Source organism: Rhagoletis pomonella, unplaced genomic scaffold (assembly GCF_013731165.1).
Source record: "Rhagoletis pomonella isolate Grant_MI unplaced genomic scaffold, Rhpom_1.0 Rhpom_scaffold_00003, whole genome shotgun sequence".
Classification (NCBI taxonomy): domain Eukaryota; kingdom Metazoa; phylum Arthropoda; class Insecta; order Diptera; family Tephritidae; genus Rhagoletis; species Rhagoletis pomonella.
In genome coordinates, this window is record NW_023458557.1 from 95,086,248 (window position 1) to 95,101,962 (window position 15,715).

The 15,715-nt window shown below is 35.3% G+C and overlaps 1 protein-coding gene across 6 annotated transcripts in view; it reads right to left on the reverse strand.

Moving 5' to 3' along the window:
• The window catches only part of LOC118735860, a 548,047-nt gene that overhangs the window by 409,654 nt on the left and 122,678 nt on the right, over positions 1–15,715 (reverse strand). For 5 of the 6 annotated variants that reach the window (XR_004992653.1, XR_004992652.1, XM_036465841.1 and 2 more), the window contains exon 1: positions 5,178–6,820. The exons of the other annotated variant lie outside the window; for it this stretch is intronic. The gene's annotated coding sequence lies outside the window, so the exon portion shown is untranslated. Of the gene's footprint in view, positions 1–5,177; positions 6,821–15,715 lie in introns of those variants that run through there. 6 annotated transcript variants of the gene reach the window in all.

A 15,715-nucleotide genomic window follows, 5' to 3' on the forward strand; every position in this document is an offset into this window, starting at 1 on the left:
TTAGAGAATACCCCGTTTCTATATATCTATGTATTAATATGCCAACATAAGTTTTACCCGTCTTTGTTTGACGGTTTTATTTGAACGATTTTGAAACCAAAGACACCAAAGAATGCTCAAAGACCGATACGGATACAAAGATGAAGCCAAATATGAATAAAGGGACAACCACGAAGACAAATATAAAGAGGAACAGGAATATGAAAATGAATATGAAGACGAGTACGAATACGAGGAGAAGGGCGAATACGAATACGAATACGTAGAATGCGAATTCGGAGAGGAATTGGAATTCGCCACTAAGACGAATACAAAGACCACACTGAAACGATGACGAATACGGAGATGAATACGGAGATATGAGGAAGAACACCACGGAGGAAGAACACGAAGGCGAACAAATTTACGGGACCATTAAAAAGCTAGAAAAGCGGGCGAATTTCGGCAGTAAGGGGCACTCATTGCTTCTATAATTTAACCAATGAAATAAATTAATAACTTTCTCATACTAATGGAGTGAAGAAGATTATTAAGACATATTAACGTAATAGAGAAAGATTATCGCGAATCAAAGCTTGTGAAAATTGGCTTAAGACGTAAGTATGTGTATGTCCTAAAGTATATTGGCGTAGGTGTTGGCAGCTGTCAGCTGCAGGCATTTGATAGATCCTTATAGCCTAAGGTTATAGAAGAGATGTGAAAATATAAAAGCGCATACCGCGTATGTAAGTATGTATGAGGATACACAACTAATTTTTCTAAGTTATTGAGTAAGCAAAAAACAAACGTCGTAGATAACAATTGCGTCTCATTAAAGTGAGAACTTGGCGTCCTACTGTTGTTTCCTTTCTATTCTACTCCATTCGAATCAACACAGAAGTTTATTTTTTATTTTTTTACTTTCCTGCTAGCTGCCTAGTAGACTAAGAATTGCAGTTTCAGCTTTGGTAAATTAAATTGCCCGTTTTGTTTTTTTCGTCTGCTTTATGACAAGCAGAAAGCCGAAAGAGCAGCAGAGAGAAAAAACGTTAAACGAAAATTTGCAAGATTTCTTAATTTATGACAAAGTGATTTCTCTTGGTGCCAATGCCCTGCCCATTTGTACAAACAGTCGCATATAGAAATGATTTGATGAGGTACAGTGGGCTCAGGTAAAAAAAAAATATACGGAAATTAAGGCCCTGTTTTCATATGCATATGAAAATACTTAATAGCAAACTCAAAGTAGCATAAGTAAATACCAAATACTCGAATACTAAAATAAATAGAATGGCAAATACCAAATACAATACAAAAAAAATGCCAATTACAAAATATTATATACTAATGAGAAAATACAAAAGATATAACAGAAAACCCAAACACAAAACACCGGATACTAAATACCAAATACTGAATTGAAAATACGATATGCTGAACATCAAATAACAAATACCAAATTCCAATTAGGGAATCCGCAATAAGTAGCAAATAGAAAGTACCAAATATATGGCAAGTACGAAATCTATATATATATATATAATACGCGAAAGGATTTTTTGTTCAGGATTTTCAAAATGTGGTGTCACATTAAAGCGCTTGAAAAAATTATATTCAAATTATTTTTAAAAATAAATAAATTATTACAAATCGGGTATCAATCGAAATGGTTCTGAAAACTTTTGTTTCTTAACTTAACTATAAATATAAACTTTAAATATTAAATTAAATTTTAATTAAGGGAATCGGGAAAGAAATATATGTATATTTTGAAGAGGGTTGCCACCTGCTTGAAATGTTGAATTTAGTTAACTTATACACAAGTTATATGAAATATCACAATATGGATGTCAAACGAAAGAATGTTAAGAAATCTTTAGTTTGAATAGCAAAACTATTTTTGAGCTGCTGGAGGAGTGTAGCCACCTGTTTAAAAGTTAAATTCAAAATATTTATTAATTTAAATTAATTACCTATTAAAATATGGGTATCAATCGAAAGGTGTTTGAAAACTCTTTATTTGACCTTTATTAAGGAGGGTTGCCCCACGTGTTTTAACAATCAAATTCGACTAATTTCATCAGTTTATTGAAATACAAGTGCATCGCAATGTCAGACGAAAGAGATTTTAGAAGATTTTAGTTTGAAAATACTTTTGAAGTGTGTTGCCACCTGTTCGAAAAGTTGAATTTACTTTACTTATAAACCATTTTTATGAAGTATTAAGATAAGGATCTCAATCGAAAGAGATTTATGACAGCTTTAGTATGAAAATATCTTTGACTAGGCTTACCACCTTTTTGAAAAGTCATATCGATCTTACTAAGTCATAAAATTTGCACAGTTCTGTCGAATGGGAGGTCAAATTAATGACCTTAGCGTGTAGTTTTATTTTTTTTAATTAAGAGCTCTTTTCTAAGGTGATTTGAAATTTGATGAAATTAAAAACCTGCACATTGCGAGACCTCTCTTCACTTTAACATTTTAAAATTTGGAATATTTTTTACGTTTTTTAAATTCAACTTGGGCCTTTTAACGCCACGCGGGCTCACTAGTATTAAATATTTACCTAACAAAAATTCCAATTACCAACACTGAGCTTTTGCCTAGATTAATCTTGAATAGGCATCACCGTTCAACGCCAATATCTCTTACCTCAGCACAAACACCCTCTACTTACCCAACACTGAATGCTTTGTAATTGGGAGTGGCGGTGGCAGCAATTGTTTTTCTTGATTGGCACACGAACTTTATTCCGACTCGCAAGTGGCTTTAATGCTCGTTTTCTTGGCTTGCTGCCTTGTTCGTCAACCGTTGGGTAGGCGCATTCATACAACTGGAAAGTGCGAGGTAATTTAGCAACGAGGAGTACGTTTACCTCTGTGCCATTATATACGCAAAAATAAATAAAAAATCATATCAACCTATGTATAAACATACATATACTACTCCTAACATACATATATTTACTTGCACGTAAAAGCTTAGCTATTCAAGCAAATCTAAACGTTTATTTGTCGCACCGCGCGCTGATTGAAGGACATTTCCTGAAATAATTTAACTTAGTCGTACAAATGTTTATTTCTCTAAGTCAGCAGTTCACTAAAATTTTGCATGGGACTTTAGCTCATTTATACTTTAGCCGGTTTTACGTTAATTTAAGATTTGGATATTGAAATGTTTTTTATGCACATATATGGGTATATAGCATGCAAAATGGAACGGAAAAGCAATTACCACAAAACGGGTAGACAAATCAATAATGTGTGCGCGCCAAGTGTCAGTAAGAATTTAAATTGAATTATTTATGCAAAGTAATTGAAAAATGAAATTGGGAGACTGTTTTCAATTTAGATTAGTTGAATTGTAATTTTTGGGTAAACTGAAAGGCCGAACGAGCAGACGCCACAATTAAAGACTTCCTTTGTGTAGTTGTGGATATGAAAACTATAAAATTTGACAAGGATAAAATAATGTAAGGGTGTCACCATCTTCCTGCTTCAAACATTTACAATATGGGTCTAAAGTAAGATTTGGATTCACCACGTAGATTGATGTGGTACAATTCTCGGTCGAATCTTCCATCAACATCGTGTTTTTCCTAAGAAGCTCCTCTGCCCGTCGACATTGCAAAATTCTCTAGAAGTGTGCCATGTTTCCTGTCGAGGTTTTCAACCGTCCTTCGCTGAGCTGGCTTTAGGTTACTTTCATAAGAAGAGGCCGCGATTTATTCGATTGAGAGTAGGATTATGATTGGCTTAAATATGTGCTGAGAATACATATAGCCGATTCCAATAAATGAACTTCTCTCCTCTCATTGCAATTTTCAATGACTAGTTTTTTGTTAAACACCGAAAAATTTCGAAGTTAAACCTATGAAGCTTCTATAAAGGATAATATTTTTTTTAAACGAAATGTTCGCCTGTGGAATGTCCCACTAATAAGGGCTTGAGTTCTCTTCTCATGATGTTTTACTTTGACTTTATTTATTTTTCTTTATTATATTTCTATTTTGTCCTTTATTTCAAAACGTGTACGTTTTTTTACACGATGTCAGACATTAATGCATTGTGTATATTGCAGCCTAGTAGTTACAAATTGTAAAGATACATTATGTTCTATCGGCGATATAAATCATTAGAGGGAAAGCCATTACGCCTTCCATTGCACAGTTTGTGTTGATAAAATCAACCTCAGAGACGAGCAATGAAAACAAATCTGACCATAGGTCGTTTGAGATTAGTTTGTTTGACGGCATTCAGGATGGAATTAAACGACTACAGATTAGTTCGCTTCCAGGCCACTGATGTTTCTAGGAATATTTCTCTGGCAGGGACCCAGACTACATTCTTTATGCATCGAGTTTCCAAATCGCTTAAAATCCATTCTTCCTTGAATTTCTACCTTGGGATGGGTCTTTTTACACTGAGATTTTAAATCGAAGCTTTCCGAGTAGACAACTACAGCATTAATTCAATTTAGAAGAATGATTTTTGTTGCTGACTTTATTATTTAGCTCAGAACCATCGAGGAAGATTGCAATGCAACTGTAAAAGACGAACAGTTCGTGTTGCCTATCGTTCGTGATATAGAATAAGGCTGTTAAAACTAGCCAAGTAGAAGTACTGATATTTAAACTCGATAACACGATTGTGAATTCCACAAAAAAAAAAAAAAAAAAAACTGTTTTAAGTGCCTGGCTTTTACTAAGCTTCTTTTCTAAAAATCTATACATACATATAATAAAATTGTAACAGGCCGATATCTGTAGATTATAGATATTAAAGCAAAATTAATAGGAGGGGTCTTTATTAGAGCAACTGAAGCCAAATCAACAATTTTTAGAATTTTTGTCTACGCGCATCCCTTGAAAACGAATCCCTAAAATTGAATGCACTTTTCACCGTTGTATTGCTAGAGGTCTAGCTTAAGACATAGAAATATAAAATTAGAGAGTTGCCACCTGTTTAAAAATTGCACTTTATGTAAATTGATAAGATAAAGTAAATATTGCAATACGGCCGTCAAAAGAAACTATTTTTGAGGAGGGTTGCCACCTGTTTGAAAAATTGTAATACATTAAATTGATAAAATAAATGAAATATGGCAATGCGGGTATCAAACAGCCCAACGTGCACAGTGAAGCACGCCGGGTATTCGCTGGTATTTAATAAAAAAATTTAACCTTTTACACTTACAGTCAAACATCTGTAGACTTCCAAATCTGTTGCAGGTTGTATGGAAGTTATTCAACCGGTTTCCACGAATCTGTTGAAGACTCCTTGAACCAATTGTGGATGCAGTTCAATGTTTAAAAAATGGCGACACCATGTAACACACAAAGAAATAATGTGAAGGAAATTCATAGCAGAACTCCAAATGTAATATCACTGTTTACACAACTTTTCAATGAATGTTTATTAAAAATTGCGTTTGCTAATGTGTAACTTGCAAGTAGCGCACTATAGAATTTATTTGACTTTTGATATTTTTCGTAATTTTATATTTCGTATAACATATTTCGAATTTCGAACGATTTTAATTTCGCGGAAACTAGTTTGCATCATGTGTTTTTAGTAATTTTGGAATCATATTTTTTCCGTGGCACTGTATTTTCGGTTTTATTAATTTTTTTTTATTTTGCCAAAATCACACCAATTACTGCAATCCCTTTTTTAGATTTTTTTATTTAGAAAACAATTTCACACGCACGCCCACTAAAGACGACCTCACAATTTCGCGCACAACGCCAGACTACACTGAACACAGTGGGCTTACTGTCCCACTGACTGCCTAGGCAACACACATAGAGCGGCAGCAGCAGCAGCAGCATTTACGTCAGCGTCACAGCTTCCAGCGGCGATTACAACGACGCTGTGCGGTGTGCTGAAATCAGCGTTGATGATGCGCTTAGGAGGCGATTTTGTTGTAATTGTTGTTTTTGCAGCACCACTATTTGCGATTACTGCATCGATTGCTGCTACAATTCACAAATTTTCAAACTGCCGCTGTTGCAGCTGCTTAGAGACTTTTTTGTGCTTTTTTTCGGGCATAATCGCTGCTCAACATTGTTTTTTTTTTTTGTGCTTTGCTCCTCTTCTTGCTTGGTGGTTGATAAATTTTCGCAAATGCTATTGTTCGCGATTGTTGTAGTTGTTGCCTTTGCCGGCTTCACTTTTTTTTTGCTATGCTTTTATAAATTATTTAATTGAGCAGATGTTGTAGTTCCACTTGCAGACCGATCGACATATCGACCCAACGACCCAACACAACCACGATGACGACGACGACGACGACGATGGTGTATGCAATCGCAAAGGGGAACTCGCGTCACCGGAAAGTTCATATATGACGCAGGCAATGCATAGCAACAACACACAAACGAAATAACGCACTGACCGCTGCGCCGGGAGTAAATTTGCGAATGCGTCGAATTTTGCACTGTTGAGTAGGTAGAAATGTATTTCTTTCCCTTCCAACTATGTATGTATGCATGTGCATATGAGTGTGCGCTTGCTTAGCTGCAAAAACCGATCAGAAATGTTTGCACCAACGCTTTTGCTGCCCTTCCACCCTTCAGTTTAATAGCTCCAACGCTTTTGCCCCATCAAAATGACTGTTTGCTCCCACTCTGCGTACACCGATTTCTTGGCGCTCTCTCGCACATAAACACAAAGCATCAACACCACACCATTTGGAGAGTCCAAACTCTCACGCTCACCGCACGATATCTAAACAAACAAAAAATCAAGCAAACAAACAAACATTTCTGGCGTCTGTTAAGCGACCGAACCGAATGGCGCACCACCTCACACGTTCACGTTCAACTAACGAATGAGTCTGGGGTTGGGGCATGTTGGCTTGGGAGCGTCAGCACAGTGGCAATAGTTGAAGCATGAGCATAGAAGCTTGCTACAAACAACTAACCAGCACACTTTTTATTTGCTGCCTCACCATATACAGCTCTCTGCGTACACACAGTGGTTCAAAAATTAAATCGGACGAAGTATAACATAAAGTGTTCTTCCTTCGCAGGTAGGAAACTCAAATTGGCGTTTCGAATATGCCTAAATATGTGTGGTGAAAAGGCTTTCTGCATTTAGTTGTTTCGCAGATGTGTCTTTTGTACTCTAAGCTACTGATCCATCTAAGAAAACGGTACGAAAGTTTCACCTAAACTTGTAGACTCTGATCTGGTATACATTCTCGCAACCACCTCTCAAACCTCCGATTGAAAGTACGTTGAAAATTCGTCAATAATTTGCATGCAGTAGCAAGGGGCAGTTTTTCTAAAATCCATTTAAATAATTAGCTTCAGAAGTCCATCAGAGCATTAAAACCAGCTCACTAGGCTGTATTAATAGCATTGCCTTTTTACGAAGAGGAAGCAAAGAAAACCTAGTCCAAAACTCTCAGTGTATGGCTTAAACCCAAACAAACCCCCTGTCGCCAAAATGTGGTTCTCCACTCGGTACTACTTCCTCTTCTTATCTTCTTGATTGGCGCTATGACCACCTAAGCTATATTGACTGAGTCAACTGATGCTAATTGGAAATGCCGTGTGAAACAAAGTCCCTCTCCACCTGCTGTTTCCATCCGCGTTGAATGCTTTCAGAGCCGGAGCGTTGGTGTCCATTCGTACATGACCGAACCAGCGGATCTGCTCTTCTCGGTACTACCGTCAGGTATTTCATCATGGGAAGGATTTTCGCACTGATCTCTGTCTTCAGTTCGTATCCTTTGCCTCACGCGGGTCTTATGCGTGGGTTCGTGGGGCTCTTCGCTCGTCGTGAATAACACTGTATCAGAGCATCAGCTACTGGTGACGTCGATCTGTGAGGCTAATTCTCTTCATCTAACAGAATGCAGTCGTTTTATGGCTCTTAGTTGTTCAATTATGGCACCTGCTGTTGTACATACTGCTTTTCAGTTCCCTTCGGATTGTAAAATTTTTGGTACTAGGCTCGGACTTTCGTTAAATACCTCGCGAATGCTTAAACTACAGGTAAAATAATGAAGTCACATACTTCAGAATTCTGGAAGGCTTATTTAATAAGACACAAGTTTCGCAGTGACCAGTTACGTTGTGAGTACAGCAAATGCCAAGCTCTAAGTGCACTCTATTAGCCCAGTCTTCAATACTTGAGATAAGTTTATAATACTAACGGCCATTGATAGCTGAGTTCCATCTTTCATGCCGTTCCGTTTGGGTGTGCAATCATGTGTAAGCTCTATCTCAAATCACGGATCTCAAAACACTGCTTGGGTCACCTAGCAATTAGCATGATCCGGGTAAATGCAACAGTCTTTGTCTCGTCTCGTAATTGTCTCGTAAATTTTGCTACCTTGTCAAATCAAGGCCTTTTTGGCGTAACAACAATTCTGCATTCGATAGTAGCACTATTCCGGAACCTTTTCACATATTACTTTCGCTATAACTGCGTCAATAGAAGAACAGCCTTCTAGAAAGACGAATTGTAAGGACTTCGGATAGTTCGTTTACGCAGATTTTTTACCGTTGACTTTTTCAGACTAATTTTTATCCAAAGCTGGACATGTTCACTAACGCGGTATACTTCCGTTTCCAGCTTTACGTCGGATCCTACTAAATTTATTAGTATGTACATGCAGATATAATGGCAATAAATAAAATTTAAAAGCATAGATCTAATGTTATCGTATACTTATCCTGTCCGTCTACTTTATAGAACCACTGTATGAAGGTATTATTATGTTCAGCTGAGTGCGCGCCTCTCGCCAGTGGCAAGCATACACCGACAGAGCTTTACGTATCCACGTACACAACTAACGTCAACGTAATCAGCTTTTGTAGTACCATTCCCGCGACATCAAACCAGACCAAGCAAGTATCTGACATAGTAATAGACGCTAGGTCGTTTAGTCGTACGGTTGCTTGTTTGGTTGGTTGGTTGTTTGGTTGCTTGTTTGGTTGGTTGGTTGGTTGGTCGATGGAAGGCACGCGCTCACCGTGCATTGCAACAAATACATTTTAAAGCTTAGCGCTCTGCTGCTGTGACTGTAGCGCTTTGTGCCACAACCAGTTTTGTATGCAGTCATTCGCACATATATGTGCATATGTATATATGTATGTGTATGTACAAACACAGGCACACTTTTGCATGCATTTGCACAAAGATTCGTTCATGCATAGGTTCATTTGTATTCAGTTAGTCGCCTATGCTACTTCACAGCCGTTTTTCTTGCCCTCTGACGCCTGCCATAGCCAGCCCGTACCCTTTGTGGTCTTCCTAACCAAGCACCGTTGTATTACTTCCAATGCAGCCACCACAATTGTTGTGTCGACGTAACACACTTTTCTTTTGTGGCTGTGGGCGTTGTTGTGCTCTCAGTGCATTTACGATGAGCGTACACCCAATGGTAAAATGTTAGTTGAAGTCTAACGACTGGATTTTGTGTAATGGGTCGGAATTTTTGTTCATGGCATGGCTGACTTTCCACCTTTCACATACTTCACTACTTCCGGCTAGCCTATGCCCGCCATATTGCTGAACTCACGGGATTATAACCCAATGGTGTGAGATTGGGTTCCAGAGAGCGGATATCAAAATCTAATATGGCGCTAATGAGTAGCGTAATGGTCGCTCCATCCAGCCTCACAACAAATAACTCCGAGAAACTCTACACATCTACGCTAACCGCCCTATGACAACTTTTTATTTCAGGAAATCTACCAAGAGATCAGATGGATTTACCCTGTAAGTTTACTACAGAATGATTCTAATCAGTAGTTTATAGAACGTCGCTTACAAATAGAAATCGAATCAGTTCACAGAAAAATCCAGGCGTTCTTTTAAACCTTTTTTAGTGCTGATATAAAAATATCTGTGTTTTCATGCTTTCTGCAAATTTCTCTGTCTGGTCACCATAATTCAAGATTCTAATACCATTTGCCAACTCTCTCCCACTCTCATCTTCACCTATTTGCTTTGGAGTTCATCCGCCACTATATACACCAAATCGATTCCTTTGGGTTTACAGTTCATAATTTAGTATATTTTATATAGTTCTCAACAGCGTCAGCAATACGTTTGTAACCGAAAACAACAACAACGCCGACAAAAATTACTTGTCTCACAGCGCAAACATTCGCAAACACTCGCAGGAGAAGCATAAAAGAGCACACCTGCGCCCACTGATAGGTTCGCAGGCACAGAAAATATATATATATACATATCTATGCATGCATGTGGACAAACATTTACACAAACAGACTTACAAATATGTGGGCATACTTACGTACATACATGTCTACATACGTACGGAAATACGAATATATGACATTTATTCCAATAATTTTACTAGGTGCAGTAGGAAGTGATTTAGGTGCACAGATTGCCAATTTTTGGCTTCCATTATTGATCCACAAGGGCAGATGAATAGCACCGAAACTTGCCTAATTTTATTACAATTTAAAAATATTTCCAAAAAGTAAAATTTAAATTGTTGTTGTGCACTTTTCAGCGACAGAAACTCATTGCTTTGTGCAGAAATAAATGTGAATAGAGAGCAGAAAATATTAGCATACACGCGACAGCGTTGCAGAGAGCGCGTAAGTTGTCAACAACAAATAAAATGTTGTAAGAATTGCATTTTGTATGACAGCCGAATGTTCGAACCAGTTTGACACAGACATATTTGTTGTATACCCCAGTCGTTAGGATGGTGGGTTTACAATTTTTGAGAATTAAAAAAAAATATAATGTCAATAGATATCAATATAGTTTTTACGGTGGTGGGATATATTAAGCCCGGAAGTCGTAGCCAATATTCAAGTAGTTTTAACATGGATGATTGTCTACATACATATTTACATACACTCACCAGAATATGTTTCCGTCCGGTGTTTTTTTTTAATATTCGCAATGTTTTTGTTAATAAAATTTTTCGTTAATTTTTAAAAGAAATATAGTTCATTCTGCATAAAATGGCATATAAATGAATAATTCAAAGTTTTTACAAAATTTAGGAAATTTATACTAATTTTCACCAAAATATTAAACTTTTAGAATTTTTTTGAGTATGCAGTTTTGTAGCTCACTCAATTTCAGTATAATAAAGTGCAAGTTTTAAGTGTCTATAATCTACCGTTGATTTTTGAGAGTTTTTTTACTGACGCTCTTGGGCATTTTTCCCCATACAAAAAAAAACTGATTTACTGATTTGGAAGCTGAGCACAGCGACATCGCTGCAAATTGCAGGGCTGATCACCTCGGACAGGGAGAGCATAGGAGTACCATTAGCAAACTGCGGCCTGTTGCTGGACAGATGGGCGACCATAATTCCAGAAAATAAAGTTTCTAGATAGGCTTTTCTGACATTGAGTTGGCTAAAAGGATCACTTAAGAAGCGAAAACTGTTCACTGTAACGACCTGTACCCTCCCAGCAAAAAATCGGTAATCGCTTTTAGTGGTAACGTGTTCTAGAAGGCATTGCGTTGTAATGCCTTCGAATTTTTTCGCTTCTTTTAGGCATTGCCAGTAATGCAAAGTAGAATGTCCTACAATATTTTATTTGTTTCGCTTCTTTGCGTCTTTTCAGGTAATGCAAAGTAGAATGTCCGACAATATTTTATTCGTTTCGCTTCTTTGCTTCATTTCGGGGAATGCAAAGTAGAATGTCCTACAATATTTTATTTGTTTCGCTTCTTTGGTTCATTTCGGGGAATGCAAAGTAGAATGCTGCATCGTAGTCAGCTGAAAAATGGAATGAATATCCAAAAATTCTTTTTCTACCGTTACTTTCTGTGGAAATTTGTCTCGCATAAAAATCATGTTTTGCTTTGTTCAATTTGCAGCGAAGTTGAAGTCAGTCAATGAAGTGACGTACAAGAGTGAGGAAGTACAATTTTAAGCTTAATTAAATATGCATGTATGTACATACCGATTTTAAAGAAAATCTAAATACCTAAATACATACATATGTACGCTGATTTATAAAAATTTTAATTAATTTTAACCTTTTAAGACATTTTCTGATTTCAATTTAATATAAATACGTATGTACTTATCTAGGCATTCTACATTAGTTTCTCTGTAAGGCATTCTTTGTTCGGTTCTCTGGATTCTGTTTATCCATGCGTCCTCCCTTCGTTTGAAGGTAATGCTGCGGGTAAGGGCTTACCTCCAATAACATGCTCATGTTAAAATAAGGCCTTCTTGAAGGGAAACGGTAAGCGATTCCCATCGCCTAGCTCGTTTCCACTTTCGTTTCTGTGGTAATCGTGTTTTTTGCTGGGCTATGTTCTCTCTTTATATTCATTTGTAGTGTGACCTTCTCCCAAGCACAACATTATTGTAATAAAAAGCGAAAAGTTAGTAACGTATAAAAGTAGTTAGAGAATAGGAAATCGAACAAAGCCAAATGGATTCTACGTCTGAAGGTTAGTAAAATACGTTAAAAAATTTGTGAAAACTAATACTGTAACAGAAATTTTTAAGAATTAAAAATGTAAAGGTATTTTTTCGTTTATTTTTTAACAAAATTTGAGTTGTCAAATGCAAAAGTAACAAAACGCTGACGAATGCTGCTTTTAAGCCTATTATAATTTACGTAGGAAAGTATTAGCTACAGAATAAAACAAAACTCAGGTGCTCATCTCTGCCTCTTATATTTTTTTTTGGTTTTTTTTAACACGAATTTATACGAATTAGTTTCACCTGTATGTAAAAATGTCCAGCTTTTTAATTAGATTTCACAGATAGATTTTGAGTATGCAGTTTTGTAGCCCATTCAACTTAAGTTTAATGAAGTCACGCTTAAAGTAGCTGGGACTTACGGTTGATTTTAGAATTTTTTTTTTTTGTTGAAGGTGTTGCTCATTTTCTTCATATCATCGAATAAACTTCGTATGGAAGAGAACGATTGGCACCGTCAACAAAAAAAAAATTGTCAAAATCAACGGTAAGTCCTAGCTGCTTCAAACTGTCGCCGCTGTCTGGAAGACAAGGTGGTATCATACCAGCACTTCCTTCGCAGCTGCCCGGAATGCGCTCGACCATGGTTTAGGCACCTCGGTGCGCTTTTCATCAACACTCCCGAAAAGCTCTCAGAAGTGGACATCAGCAGCCTGGGGCACTTTGTTGTGAGCACCCAGCGCTTCTCTTAGTTTAACACAGTTACCAATTAAATAATGTTTAAATGTTAATCTAAAAAATAATAATCATAAAATAACGACTAAAATTTTGGGGTCATAAACTTTACGTCCCTGGCGAGTCCTAAAAACAGCGAAACCCGAAATTTCTTCGTAACTTTTTCATTTATGCCTCGATCTCAAAGTGTGATATTATCGTTAATTTCAAACTTTTTTCGCGACCCAGTCTAAACAGTTAAAAAATAGGTGCTGCATTTCAATATTTTTTAGATTCTTGTAAGACAGATATTTTTTGTGACTTATCAATATACATATGTTCAGATTTTCTATCGATATGTTTATCGATATAGTAACAAACATTTTTATCAATATGTTCACAGATATTGTTATACTAAGTTCACATATAAATAGATTATCCTCATTTTCGAGCTTAACTCCCTAATGTGTAATTAGAAAAAGAGATTAGCCAAATAAAATTCGTCCCTTGTTAATCTGTATTTATAAAATAATCTCATATTTAACCGATAACTTTTCGGTGTCCATCCTAGTTTTATCGATTGTTTTTGCGAAGAAAAGGAGAAATGGCAAATGTAAAAGTAAACAAAAATGGACGCTAGCAAGGAAAAGAGGTTTGTGAAGGTATTTTTAATAAAATGTTAAGTTAAAATATATTTATATTGCTTAATATAGCAGAAAAACGTGATCACGGTGGCACAGAGAGGAAACATAACTTATCCTGGAGATGTGACAATAACAAGCACAAAAAATTTTACGGCTAATAATCTGAGATTTACCTGTGTAAACGGGGTGATTAAAAAACGAGCTTGAGATAATATTTATATGTGAACATACTTTTAGTGACATCTTGTTTATCGATATATTAAATATTTTCTATCGATATTTTTATAGATTTCTTCTGTGGATATCAATGTGGCTATCGATATTGTTATCGATATACTTAAAGTTGTTATCTATCGCTTGGAATGAGTGGAACGTGAGTTTTCAAGTAGTTTTCAGCGAAAACTGATTTTCGTTTGACAGATTTTACTTAGACGAAAACACAAATTTTAGGTCGAAAACCAGTTTCAGCAACGAAAACATGTTTTCGATGTCGGTCAGAACGTGGTATTAACCTAAATTCCGATGTTATACAGAAATTATAATACCGAATCCGTTAATCTGCCACTAAAAAGGCCTTAAGGGAAAAAATGTTGGGAAATGATCATAAATTGTGACGAGAACGGGTTTTTACAAGTCGCTACCACTCCACGGGAGCTGGGTTCCATGGTCCAAGCAACATCTAAATTAAAATAAGTTTTTTTAAACAGCTTTCGCCTTTCCACGAGCAAGTGGATTACTGCCATTAAAAATCTTTTAATAAAATCTATTTTCCTTTTGGAGGTGGAAAAGAACTGTAGGTCCTTCCATTTGTGTAACACCATTAAGACGTTCACCACAAATTTGAGGACAATCTTGGTCAAATACTTACAGGGAATTCTGTTTAAGTTAGTAAAAGTTTTTGTAAGACAAATGAAAGACAGATGGCAAGATAGTTCAAAAGACTTTTGTTATTCTAACTAGCACAAAAGTCTTAGAAACAAAGCTCTCTCATTCACCACGCGTGGTGAAAATTTATTTCGACAGAAAGTACTTGTATCTTAAGTAATTCGATAGATCCGGGTTGGAGTCCTGGAGCAGCAGTTTTTTTTTTTAATTTTGTTTATTTGATTTGTTTTCTTTTTTTATCAAATTTGCTTTTAATTTTTAGATTGTATTGGTTCAAAAATAAAACATATATATTTTTTAATTTTATTTAATTTCTGACTTTAATTTTAGGTATTTTTTTCTTTTTACATTTAAATTTTGTCTTAATTATTTTTCTTAATTATTAGATATTATTTTTTTAGAATTTCAGAAGGAAGAATATATATTTTTTAATTTCATTTAAGTTTTATGAACTGATTTCATTTTGTTCTTTTTAGAATAATTCTTTTTTACTTTTTTTAAATTCAAATTTTCTTGAAATCTTTAGATTTTATTGTTTATAAAAGAAAGACATTTCTTAATTTACTTTTTTTTTAGAAACTTATTTTATTTATTTATTTTTTTTTTGTTAATACCATTTTTTTAATTTTTCGATTTTATTGGTTTAAAATGAAAAATTAATTTTTTTATTTCAATTAATTTTTATGATCTTATTTTATTTTTTGTCGTTTTTAATAAATTTTCATGTGTTTTGTCTAAATTCAAATTAGATATATCGAGTAATGTAACGTCCTTAAAAAAGAAAATGCTAACTAGTAATTGCTATGTGCATTTGGTTGTATTCCTAGCGATATTAGACAATGTCCTTAATTTCAATATTCTTGACAGATGTTTGCTTTCAATTGAGAATAAAGATATAAAAAAGCAATTAAATATTTTTTTTATTTTTTTTTAAGTATGTATCGGTTTATTCTTTTTTTGATAAATTAATAAAATTAAAATAAATTATTTTCATTTTCTTAATTTAATTTTCTCTTTTATTATTTTTTTGTTGTTTTAAAAAGAGAAATATATAAATTTTTAAAATTTAATTTAAAAAAAAAAACATTGAAAATTTT